At 40.2% G+C, this 13,177-nt stretch overlaps 1 pseudogene; it reads left to right on the top strand.

The window, feature by feature from the left end:
- The first annotated feature begins 6,338 nt into the window (after window positions 1-6,338).
- Window positions 6,339-6,459, top strand: LOC133563065 (5S ribosomal RNA; annotated as a pseudogene).
- Window positions 6,460-13,177: the final 6,718 nt, after the last annotated feature.

Here is a 13,177-nt window from a genome sequence, read left to right on the forward strand (position 1 = left end):
TTTTTTTTTTTTTTTGTCCTGTCAAGCTTCTCAGGCAAATCATATAAATGATGTAGATGCCCATATATCGGCTGTTCAGATTTTCTTTTAAAAAAGAGAAGTGTAGGATACTTCTCTTGTTGCCTTATTTGAATTTGACTTCATTAAATGTATTTATATTATCATTTGGTGCAGCCGGGCCGGAGCAGGAGGGGATAGAAAGAGAAAAAAAGGAAGACAGAGGTGGAAATTGTGGGGATAAGAGGGGGATTAGACAGAGAGACAAAAACGACAACAACAATAGAACAACACCAGCACATACAATATGTACAAATAGGATCGTAAAAGTGATAGCAAATAAGCAGTTAGTGAAATAAATAATATAGTAATGACAATGAGCATTTTTACACTTAAACTGGAGCAATACAAATACCAATAGAAAAAGCGCTATTGATCATGAACAAAACCAATAGTTTACTTCTATTATCAATAATAAAGTTGTTCAAATGCAACAATAAGTATACATAATGATAGCTAGAAAGATAGTAATAAAAAAAAAAAAAAGAAAAAAAAAAAAAAAAAAAAGAAGGAATACCGAAAGATGAAAGGGAAGAGAGAGAGGCAACCAATATTAATCTTGTAGATTGTTATAGTAAAAATGGTTTAAGCTCTGTCAATATGTCTTGTGTTACCCAGGACTATTACTGACACCTTGTGGCGATGGGAAATGCTGCGCGTCATTAGTTTGGCACTTCCGGTTTAGTTTCGGCACTTCCGGTTTACGATGTTAGTTCAGTTCACAAACAATGAGAAGTAGACGAGTTGTGTTAACTCTTACAAGCCTTGGAAAAGACAAGTCTGTAAGTAAACTGTTTAACTTGTTTATGTAATTCAATACTAAGGTGGAAAGTGGCTAAATTTGATAGTAAGATGTGTATTGGAAAACGATTTTTGTGCTCTTATTTTATTGAATGTTTGAGGATTTAAAATGGCTGCCGGTGTTGTGCCAAATTATGCACCCGCGCCGTAAAATGCACCCCCCGGCGGGAGCACGCTTACGTCACTCGGTTGCGTCACCCGTCTCGAAAAGTAGCTAAACTCGGCTAAAATCGCCTCTTTCGGCATAAAAAGGTACATAACAAGGTGAATAATCCAAGTTGTCTTGTCATTGTGTGTATTTCAGTTTTACAATAATAATAATAAAAAATAAAAATAAAAATCCAGTGCAAGACAAAGCAAGATCAACAACAATAAAGAGCCTAAATGTATATCCAAAGTAAAGTTGTCTTGTCATTGTGTGTATTTCAGTTTTACAATAATAATAATAAAAACAAAAAATCCAGTGCAAGACAAAGCAAGATCAACAACAATAAAGAGCCTAAATGTATATCCAAAGTAAAGACAACTTGGATTATTCACCTTGTTATGTACCTTTTTATGCCGAAAGAGGCGATTTTAGCCGAGTTTAGCTACTTTTCGAGACGGGTGACGCAACCGAGTGACGTAAGCGCGCTCCCGCCAGGGGGTGCATTTTACGGCGGGGGTGCATAATTCGGCACAACACCGGTCGCATATTTCCACAATAAATGATAAATGGGTTGTACTTGTATACCGCTTTTCTACCTTCAAGGTACTCAAAGCGCTTTTGACACTACTTCCATATTTACCCATTCACACACTGATGGAGGGAGCTGCCATGCAAGGCGCCAACCAGCACCCATCAGGAGCAAGGGTGAAGTGTCTTGCTCAGGACACAACGGACGTGACGAGGTTGGTTCTAGGTGGGATTTGAACCAGTGACCCTCGGGTTGCGCACGGCCACTCTCCCACTGCGCCACGCCGTCCCATCGAAATACTTTCAACACTCCGCAGTATTTGTTTGGTGATAATGCTGTATATTTGTGTAAAGCTAATGTTTACATATTGTGTATTACATTTCAGTATGTTAATTGAATCATATAGCTTATACATTGTCATTGTGCGTATTTCAGTTTTACAATAATAATAATAAAAAATAAAAAATCCAGTGCAAGACAAAGCAAGATCAACAACAATAAAGAGCCTAAATGGATTCATCTGCTTTGGAACTTTATTAGAACGTCCTGGATTGGTTGTTAGCTGTCTGCCAAGCTGTATAACCTCAGCACATAAAGTGAGGGAAGAACAACGTTCACTTTTTGCCTTCAACAACGACAACACTTTCCATCGTGGCAGACTTCATGAGAGACAACAAAGACTACTTTGGGAGAAAAGATGATCCAGTGATATACAAGATATACACACTATGAATATAATAAAACAATCACTTATTGGATAAACATCAGTAGATATCAGCATATATAAATATATACATATATATAAATACTATACATTAGGGTCTGCACGGAGGAAACAGGGTTTAGTGCTTGTGCCTCACAATACGTAGGTAGTCCTGGGTTCGTTCCTGGGCTCGAGACCTTTCTGTGTGGAGTTTGCATGTTCTCCCCGTGACTGCGTCGGTTCCCTCCGGGTACTCCTCGCACCTCCAAAGACATGCACTGGCAACACTAAATGGTCCTTAGTGTGTGAATGTTGTCTGTCTATCTGTGTTGGCCCTGTGATGAGGTGGTGACTTGTCCAGGGTGTACGCCGCCTTCCGCCTGAATGCAGCTGAGATAGGCTCCTCAAAATGTGTTCATGAAAACTACTACTAAGATGCCGTTTACAATCAAACAGCAGGTGCGTTTTAAGTGCAATACTTACAGTATTAACACTTTGTTGGTCACAACAGACAGCAACGACTGAACTGACCGACACACTATGAACTATACACTACTGCCATCTAATGTCTTGGACTAGCAACTGTATTTGAGACTTGGGCATTTTTCTATTTTATTATAAAATAAATGAGTTATTATAATCTAATACATTTTTAGTGTTGCAAAAAAAATAACATTCTATTATCAAAAACAGTTACAGTCCCAGTTACCGGACAAAATCTCTACCGTATTGGTTCGAATTCCCCTGGTAACGTCACATGGATGTAGATCCAGCACCTATCTGGTGAATATTCCATAGTAAATCAAATAAACTTATAAAATGAATACAGTCTATTATTAAAGTGAACAAAACAGAGGTCTCATTTACGACTATTTCCACCTCAAAAAAGGCTAAACCACTCTGACAAACTAACAGTTAAACAAATTGTTTGATGAGGTCGTTGGCGCTAACACAGCATGGAGAAGACATCAAACTTGACTAAATGGAATCGACTCGTCAAATCTTTGACTATTTGAAGACAGCCTGAGCGGTCAGCAACCTTTTTGAGACCAAGATCCCTTGTCTCGACCATGACTCAAAGCGAGATACAATCATGTAACAACGAAGTAGCCTCAGACAAAACACTAAGGATCAATCAGACCGAAAGCCATCCAGAGATGTTTGTAACCTAACAATGAATGTATTTCTATTTTCTACACCAAATACTGTGAGGTTTTGCTTGGGTGTCAAATATGTATTTTACTCAACTCTAAATGAATTCAGAACCTTTTATTACAAACCCTGTTTCCATATAAGTTGGGAAATTGTGTTAGATGTAAATATAAACGGAATACAATTATTTACAATTCATTTTTAACCCTTATTAAGTTGAATATGCTACAAAGACAACATATTTGATGTTAAAACTGATAAACATTTTTTTTTGTGCAAATAATCATTAACTTTTGAATTTGATGCCAGCAACACGTGACAAAGAAGTTTGGAAAGGTGGCAATAAATACTGATAAAGTTGAGGAATGCTCATCAAACACCTATTTGGAACATACCACAGGTTTGCAGGCTAATTGGGAACAGGTGGGTGCCATGATTGGATTTGGAACATACCACAGGTGTGCAGGCTAATTGGGAACAGGTGGGTGCCATGATTGGGTATAAGCAGCTTCCATGAAATGCTAAGTAATTCACAAACAAGGATGGGGCGAGGGTCACCAATTTGTAAACAAATTGTCGAAAAGTTTTAGAACAACATTTGTCAATGAGATATTGCAAAGAATTTAGGGATTTTACCATCTACGATCCGTAAAATTATCAAAAGGTTTAAAGAATCTGGAGAAATCACTGCACGTAAGCAATGATATTATGGACCTTTGATCCCTCAGGTGGTACTGCATCAAAAACCGACATCAGTGTGTAAAGGAAATCACCACATGGGCTCAGGAACACTTCAGAAAACCACTGTCAGCAACTACAGTTGTACAGAGTTACAACTCTACTATGCAAAGCCAATGCCATTTATCAACAACACCGAGAAACGCCGCCGGCTTCGCTGGGCCTGAGCTCATCTAAGATGGACTGATGCAAAGTGGAAAAGTGTTCTGTGGTCTGACGAGTCCACATTTCAAGGTATATTTGGAAACTGTGGACGTGGTGTCCTCCGAAACAAAGAGGAAAATAACCATCCGGATTGTTAAAGGGGCAAAGTTCAAAAGACAGCATCTGTGATGGTATGGGGGTGTATTAGTGCTCAAGGCATGGGTAACTTACACCCGGAAGGCACCATTAATGCTGAAAGGTCCATACAGGTTTTGGAGCAACATATGTTGTCATCCAAGCAACGTTATCATGGACGCCCCTGCTTATTTCAGCAAAACAATGCCAAGCCACGTGTTACAGCAGTGTGTCTTCGTAGTAAAAGAGTGCGGGTACTTTCCTGGCCCGCCTGCAGTCCAGACAGGTTTCCCATCGAAAATGTGTGGCGCATTATGAAGCGTAAAATACGACAACAAGACCCTGGACTGTTGAACAACTTAAGCTGTATATCAAGCAAAAATGGTAAAGAATTCCACTTTCAAAGCTTCAACAATTATTTTCCTCAGTTACCAAACGTTTATTGAGTGTTGTTAAAAGAAAATGTGATGTAACACAGTGGTGAACATGCCCTTTCCCAACTACTTTGGCACGTGTTGGAGCCATGAAATTCTAAGTTAATTATCATTTGCAAAAAAAAAAAAAAAAGTTTATGAGTTTCAACATCAAATATCTTTTCTTTGTAGTGCATTCAATTGAATATGGGTTGAAAAGGATTTGTAAATCATTGTATTTCGTTTATATTTACATCCAACACAATTTCCCAACTCATATGAAAACGGGGTTTGTACATATTTTTTTGCCTATGGATCAAGTAACTATCCCCCCAGTGTATGAGCGTTGCATGTGTACATGTGTGATATCATGCTTTGCATAGATTATGAGTGCAATTAGGTAATAACCAGATGGGAGAGTCAGGTTTGTGTTACAAGATGATGTTAGCACAGTTCAGGTTTTTAATGAAAGTAGGGCGGTGTCCTTCATTTCTGGGACCCTTCTATAGAAACCAGGTGTTGGTAGGGTATAGTCTGCAATTGTTTAAAGAATGTCAAATTAAGTTCAACTTAAAGGTTATGCTAAGTGTGCAATTCAGCTTGCGAAAATGAGAAATAAATTAACTCCTTAAGGACCCTAGAGTTCCCCCGAAAGGTCCATCTCTCTCCTGAAGGTCACAGAGTCTCCACCAACCAGAATCCTAAAGATTCCAGGCTCGGCCAAAAAGGATCTACCCATGTAAGTCTTGTGACTCCAAAATATCTGGCATGTGCCCAAAGACCACGTGAGTCCAATTTTGGGTACATTCGGGTGCACTTGAGTCCTGTTAAGACCTTGTTATACCATCCAAATTTTCAATGGTGCGTGAAAACTTCATGCCTGGACAAAGGGTTGTGAAATCATAAAAAGTTCTGTATTTTCCGGACTATAGATTGCGACTAAATTTTAGAAGAAAAAAAACTTTTTTCCATGGATTTTACTGCACATATATCTGTTGTGAAATGAATTATTTACACATAAATATTTTGTAAATGTTTATGTTTATTTTTTCCAAACAGTGTCTGTAACACGGCGGATCAAACAAAACAGAAGTCATTGTCATGGACCCACTAGCTGCGGAAGCTAGCTCTCCAGTCAGCTGAACAGACTCAACAACTCCATGGTGACGTTTGGGTGAGTTTACTGAGGAATTTGTGAAACTGAAATAATACGAAAAAATGCCATTGTAAGGTAATAATACTAACACAGACACTTGTAAATATGTTGGCATATTAGCTAATGCTATAGATGCTAGCATCATTACATTTCAAAAGCACGTACAAATATGCATGAAAACACTCCTGCAGACATCACACAAGGAATGAGAACTGTAAGAACTGTTTTAGTTATATTGTAAAATTTACAAACATTGGAGTGATGAATTAAGAATCCATACGAGTAGCAACGCCATGGACGACGTAGTAGACGAAATGGCACTTCAACTTCCGGTTCAAAGCTCAGTCCAAACAGAAAGGCAACGCTGCACGGCCAAACTACCCTGAGCATGCCCGATCTCATCAGATCTCAGAAGCTAAGCCCGGTCTGGCCTGGTTAGTACTTGGATGGGAGACTACCTGGGAATACCAGGTGCTGCAATACCATGAATTGATTTACATGGACCCCGACTTAAACAAGTTGAAAAACTTATTCGGGTGTTACCATTTAGTGGTCAATTGTACGGCATATGTACTGTATTGTGCAATCTACTAATAAAAGTTTCAATCAATAAAAAGCACCGCAGTACCTGTGAACTCGTCCACAATCCGGCATCGTAGCACAAAATTTACCACAGCTATTCAGTGTTTTTGCCTTATTTTACTATTTGCATTATGACTGTCGGTGAAGGAAAAATACATAAATTAGTAGGGCTGCGAATCTTTGGGTGTCCCATGATTCGATTCAATATCGATTCTTAGGGTCACGATTCGATTCAAAATCGATGTTTTTTTTCAATTCAACGCGATTCTCGATTCAAAAACTTTTTTTTCCCGATTTAAAAGGATTCTCATTCATTCAATACATAGGATTTCAGCAGGATCCACCCCAGTCTGCTGACATGCAAGCAGAGTAGTAGATTTTTGTAAAAAGCTTTTATAATTGTAAAGGACAATGTTTTATCAACTGATTGCAATAATGTAAATTTGTTTTAACTATTAGACGAACCCATCCATCCATCCATTTTCTACCGCTTATTCCCTTTTGGGGTCGCGGGGGGCGCTGGCGCCTATCTCAGCTACAATCGGGCGGAAGGCGGGGTACACCCTGGACAAGTCGCCACCTCATCGCAGGGCCAACACAGATAGACAGACAACTTTCACACTCCCATTCACACACTAGGGCCAATTTTAGTGTTGCCAATCAACCTATCCCCAGGTGCATGTCTTTATTAGACGAACCAAAAATATGAATTATTTTATCCTTGTGAAAATATTGGACACAGTGTGTTGTCAAGCTTATGAGATGCGATTTTTATAAATGTCTAATGATAATGTCAATGAGGGATTTTTAATCACTGCTATGTCGAAATTATAACTAATATTGATACTCTTGTTGATAACTAATTTTTGTTTCGCTACTTTGGGTTTGTTCTGTGTCGTGTTTGTGTCTTCTCTCAATTGCTCTGTTTATTGCAGTTCTGAGTGTTGCTGGGTCAGGCTTTGTTTTGGAATTGGATTGCATTGTTATGGTATTGCTGTGTATTGTTTTGTTGGATTGATGAAAAAAATAAATAAAATAATCGATTTTTTAAAAATGAGAATCGATTCTGAATCGCACAACGTGAGAATCACGATTCAAATTCGAATCAATTTTTTCCCACACCCGTATAAATTAGTTACACCTTTTTATAAGCCGCAGGGTACGAAGTGTAGGGAAAAAAATAGCAGAGTTTATAGTACAAAACTTTCTAAAAAGCCGCATGATATTCATTACAAAGTTGGGTACATTTGGGCATCGATGCTGTCTGTTTTCCTATGACAATGGTCAATCAAGAGCGATATAAAAATCAGGTCCAAGATGACATTGAGTAGAAGTGACATCATGTCATCCGCAAAGTATTTACACATTTCATGTGTTTCTGACATGCTGAGTGTGCAAGTATCAGTGCAGCTAGAAGTTTAACGTCGTTCTTTAAGGTTGTCTTTCATGTTGTCTTTCATGTTGAGTACGATAGTGGGAACCAGATGTCATTTATTTAAAGAACACTCATGCATACTGCGTGTCCTTTCATGTCGTGCAGCTGTGGTATCTCTAGTGTCTCCATAAAGCAGGCGCAATGGGACAATTCTCTTCACAAACAAACTTCCCAAACATTTGCCTGAGCGAGAGACTGCAAGTTCAGGGAAACAAAACAGAAGCCGGACTAACTTCTGTTTTGTTTCCCTGAACTTGCAGCTGCTACGGAGGCCAGCCAGGGCGGCTGGGCCAATCAGTCCGTTGGTAAACCGACAACCTCAAAAGAGTATGATCGCTGCTGGGTTAGCAGTTTTGGCTTATACTGTAGCTTAGTGGCTAGCATACTTACCGGGTGACCTGGGTTTGAGCGCCGCTCGGAGCGGTGGGACTAAAGGGAGGGTCCGTACACTACGCAAGGCCCAGTCTCTAAGTTTTCTTTAAAGGCCTACTGAAATGAGATTTTCTTATTTAAACGGGGATAGCAGGTCCATTCTATGTGTCATACTTGATCATTTCGCGATATTGCCATAATTTTGCTGAAAGGATTTAGTAGAGAAAATCCACGATAAAGTTCGCAACTTTTGGTCGCTAATAGAAAAGCCCTGCCTTTACCGGAAGTCGCAGACGATGACGTCACCCGTTGAGGGCTCCTCACATCCTCACATTGTTTTTAATGGGAGCCTCCGACAAAAAGAGCCATTCGGACCGAGAAAACGACAATCTCCCCATTAATTTGAGCGAGGATGAAAGATTCGTGTTTGAGGATATTGATAGCGGAGGGAAAAAAAAGAAAAGTGAAGTGAATTATATTTATATAGCGCTTTTCTCTAGTGACTCAAAGCGCTTTACATAGTGAAACCCAATATCTATGTTACAATTAAACCAGTGTGGGGGCACTGGGAGCAGGTGGGTAAAGTGTTCTACTTAAGGACACAACGGCAGTGACTAGGATAGTGGAAGCGGGAATCGAATCTGCAACCCTCAAGTTGCTGGCACGGCCACTCTATCAACCGAGCTATACCGCCCCGAAAAAAGACGATTGCATTGGGACGGATTCAGATGTTTTTAGACACAGTTACTAGGATAATTCTGGGAAATCCCTTATCTTTCTATTGTGTTGCTGGTGTTTTAGTGAGTTTAATAGTACCTGATAGTCGGAGGGGTTTGTCCACGGGTGTCTTGAGGCCAGTGTCTGAGGGAAGTCGACGGCAGCTGTATGGACGGCACAAGCTCAGCTGATCTTCGATAAGTGGCAACTTTTTACCACAATTTTCTCACCGAAAACTGCTGGTTGACATTTGGTCGGGATCCATGTTCGCTTGACCGCTCTGATCCATAGTAAAGCTTCACCTCCGGGAATTTTAAACAAGGAATCACCGTTTGTTTGTGTGGCTGAAGGCTAAAGCTTCCCAACTCCATCTTTCTACTTTCACTTCTCCATTATTAACTGAACAAATTGCAAAAGATTCAGCAACAATGATGTCCAAAATACTGTGTAATTATGCGGTTTAAGCAGACGACTTTTAGCTGTAGAGCAGTGTTTTTCAACCACTGTGCCACGAGATACAGTTGTGATCAAAATTATTCAATCCCCACACAATTTTGGTGTTTTAGCAAGTTGGACAAAAATACGGAATAAGAATGGTGTCTGAGGCTGTCTTCGAATAGTCGAACATTCAGCGATTCGATTTGGAGAAGATTGATTGAGTTTGTGCAACGAGACCTCAGCTTTGAATTAACTTAGTTTTTCTTGGCAGTTGATCAGAGGACAGGCAGACACATGCCTCCCATCGTACGCCGATAATAACTTCCTATGCTACACTAGCGTACACATGTGGCCCTGGCTGTCCTGCCAATAAGCAGCTCAGTCAAAGGGTTTGGAGTTGACTTTTATGTGGCAGTGTTGTCGCCACAAGTGGAGTAGAAACAATTATCAGATTGAGGGAACGACCTTTTGGTTCTCTGAGAACTTTCGGCATTTCATTCGTCATCGGGAGCGCAGGCTGCACGGCTTCCAGAAGTCTACATAAATCGGGCCAGTGTGAGGACATATGACTGCAGAAGAAACGCGCTGTGGCCTTTGGCCTCCAGACAACAGCTGTCTGCAGTACGTGGCGTGGTGGCGCTTGGCAGATAAAGAAGATCTAACCGTCACCACAATGGCCGTATTCTTTTTTTGTGCTGAGTTGGTGGGCCGCTGTGCCCCGGCCAGCATTCCTCAGAGCTGGGCAGGGTGCCAGCTTTGTGCAGAATGTCAAGTACGTGTGTGTGCTCGCAAGAAAGTTTCAGAGGTCTTCGATGGACGTTTTCACAGGCAGTTCCCATTTTAGGATCGAAGTGGATTTGTATAATAGACAAACTTTTTTTGCAGCGTTAATGACATTCTATAGCAATCTTAGGATGAAGGGCTTTCTTTCTGCGGGGTCTGAAAAAGTTAAATTTTCTGAATATTAAGTCTTAAAAGGCCTACTGAAACCCACTACTACCGACCACGCAGTCTGATAGTTTATATATCAATGATGAAATATTAACATTGCAACACATGCCAATACGGCCTTTTTAGATGACTAAATTGCAATTTAAAATTTCCCGGGACTTTTTTCCTGAAAACGTCGTGTAATGACGACGTGTACGCATGACATCACGGGCTGTTATGAACATGAGCGCTGCGCACACACACAGCTAAAAGTCGTCTGCTTTAATGGCATAATTACACAGTATTTTGTAGATCTGCATTACTGAATCTTTTGGAATTTGTTCGATTAATATTGGAGAATTCAAAGTAGAAAGACGGAGTTGGGAAGCTTTAGCCTTTAGCCACAAAAACACACAGTGATTCCTTGTTTAAAATTCACGGACGTGAAACTTTACTATGAATCACAGCGAACATGGATCCCAACCGAATGTCAACCAGCAGGTTTTGGTGAGAAAATTGTGGTTAAAAAGTCGCCTCTTACCGGATATCAGCTGAGCTTGCGCCGTCCATGCAGCTGCCATCGACTTCCCTCAGAGATTGGCGTCAACACACCCGTGGACACACCCCTCTGACTATCAGGTACTATTAAACTCACTAAAACACTAGCAACACAATAGAAAGATAAGGGATTTCCCAGAATTATCCTAGTAAATGTCTCTAAAAACATATGAATCCGTCTCAATGCAATCGCGTTTTTTTTTTTTTAACTTGTTTTTTTTTTTCCTTTTTCTAGTCCGTCGCTATCAATATCCTCAAACAGGAATCTTTCATCCTCGCTCAAATTAATGGGGGAATTGTCGTTTTCTCGGTCTGAATAGCTTTTTTTGTTGGAGGCTCCCATTAAAATCAATGTGGATATGTGAGGAGCCATCAACATGTGACGTCATCGTCTGCGGCTTCCGGTAGAGGCAGGGCTTTTCTCCATTTGCGAACTTTATCGTTGATGTTCTCTACTAAATCCTTTCAGCAAAAATATGGCAATATCGCGAAATGATCAAGTATGACACATAGAATGGACCTGCTATCCCCATGTAAATAAGAACATCTCATTTCAGTAGGCCATTAAAGGCCTACTGAAACCCACTACTACCGACCACGCAGTCTGATAGTTTATATATCAATGATGAAATCTTAACATTGCAACACATGCCAATATGGCCGTTTAGTTGACTAAATTACAATTTTGAACTTCCCGCGGCGTCTCGGGTTGTAGCGGACATATTAGCCCAGCACCACTTACGGCTAAAAGTAATCTCTATTCATCGCATAATTACACAGTAATTTGGACATCTGTGTTGCTGAATCTTTTGCAATTTGTTCAATTATTAATGGAGACTTTAAAGAAGAATGCTGTTGGTGGAAAGCGGTGGATTGCTGCTGCCGTTAGCACCGAAAAACAGCCGGTGTTTCTTTGTTTATTGTGAAGCTTTAACTCAGAGCGGTCAAGTAAACATGTTTTCTCTATGTCAACCAGCAAGTTTTTGGATGGGAAAATTGTGATATTAAGTCGGCTCTTACCGGAGACTTGAGGGGATTATGCGACCTCCTCCTGTGGCTGTCAAAAAGGCAGCTGTGATCTTGGCTCCTCTCAGAGACACTGGCGTTCACCCCAGTCCTCCGACTTTCAGGCATGACTTTATAATCTCACTAAAACATTATTAACACAATAAGCAGGTAAGGGATTTTCCAGAATTATCTTAGTAAATGTGTCTAATAACATCTGAATTGCTCACACTGCCGTCGCCTGGAGCCGTCTCCTTTTTTTTTTGGTGCTTCACTCTAACTTTCCTCATCCACGAACATTTCATCCTTGCTCAAATTAATGGGGAAATTGTCGCTTTCTCGGTCCGAATTGCACTTGCTGCTGGTGGCTAAGATTATAAACAATGTGAGGATGTGAGGAGCCCTACAACCCGTGACGTCACACGCTCATCGTCTGCTAATTCCGGTACAGTCAAGGCTTATTTATTAGTGACCAAAAGTTGCGAACTTTGTCGTCGATGTTCTCTACTAAATCCTTTCAGCAAAAATATGGCAATATCGTGAAATGACCAAGTGTAACACATAGAATGGACCTGCTATCCCCGTTTGAATAAGAAAATCTCATTTCAGTAGGCCTTTAAGGTCTACATGTTCTTCCATTTACCATGTTGATGTTGATAGGTTTTCAGTGCAGTGAGGCACTGGGAGCCACAGGTGTTGACTTAAGAAGGTATCCCGTTAAAAAATCTATCCATCCATCCATTTCTACCGCTTATTCCCTTTGGGGTGGCGGGGTGCGCTGGTGCCTATCTCAGCTACAATCAGGCGGAAGGCAGAGTACACCTTGGACAAGTCGCCACCTCATTGCAGTAAAACAATCTATTTTATGTTTATTTTTGATCAAAGTATAAGAAAACTGATGTGATAGTGGTATGATATGGTTATAATTGGTGATGGGTACCGTTCACATTTGAACCAATACGGTACCAATAATTGTGTGTGTGTGAATAAATATTAATTGTTTTTGATAATGTGAACTATTTTTATTGTAGCATTTAAAATAACTGCTGTCCAGTTATAGCAGTAAGAGCTATTCGGACCGAGAAAGCGACAATTTCCCCATTAATTTGAGCAAGGATGAAAGTTTTGTGGATGTAGATATTGATAGTGAAGGACTAGAAAAAA

Source organism: Nerophis ophidion, linkage group LG01, assembly GCF_033978795.1.
Source record: "Nerophis ophidion isolate RoL-2023_Sa linkage group LG01, RoL_Noph_v1.0, whole genome shotgun sequence".
NCBI classification, from domain to species: Eukaryota; Metazoa; Chordata; class Actinopteri; order Syngnathiformes; family Syngnathidae; genus Nerophis; species Nerophis ophidion.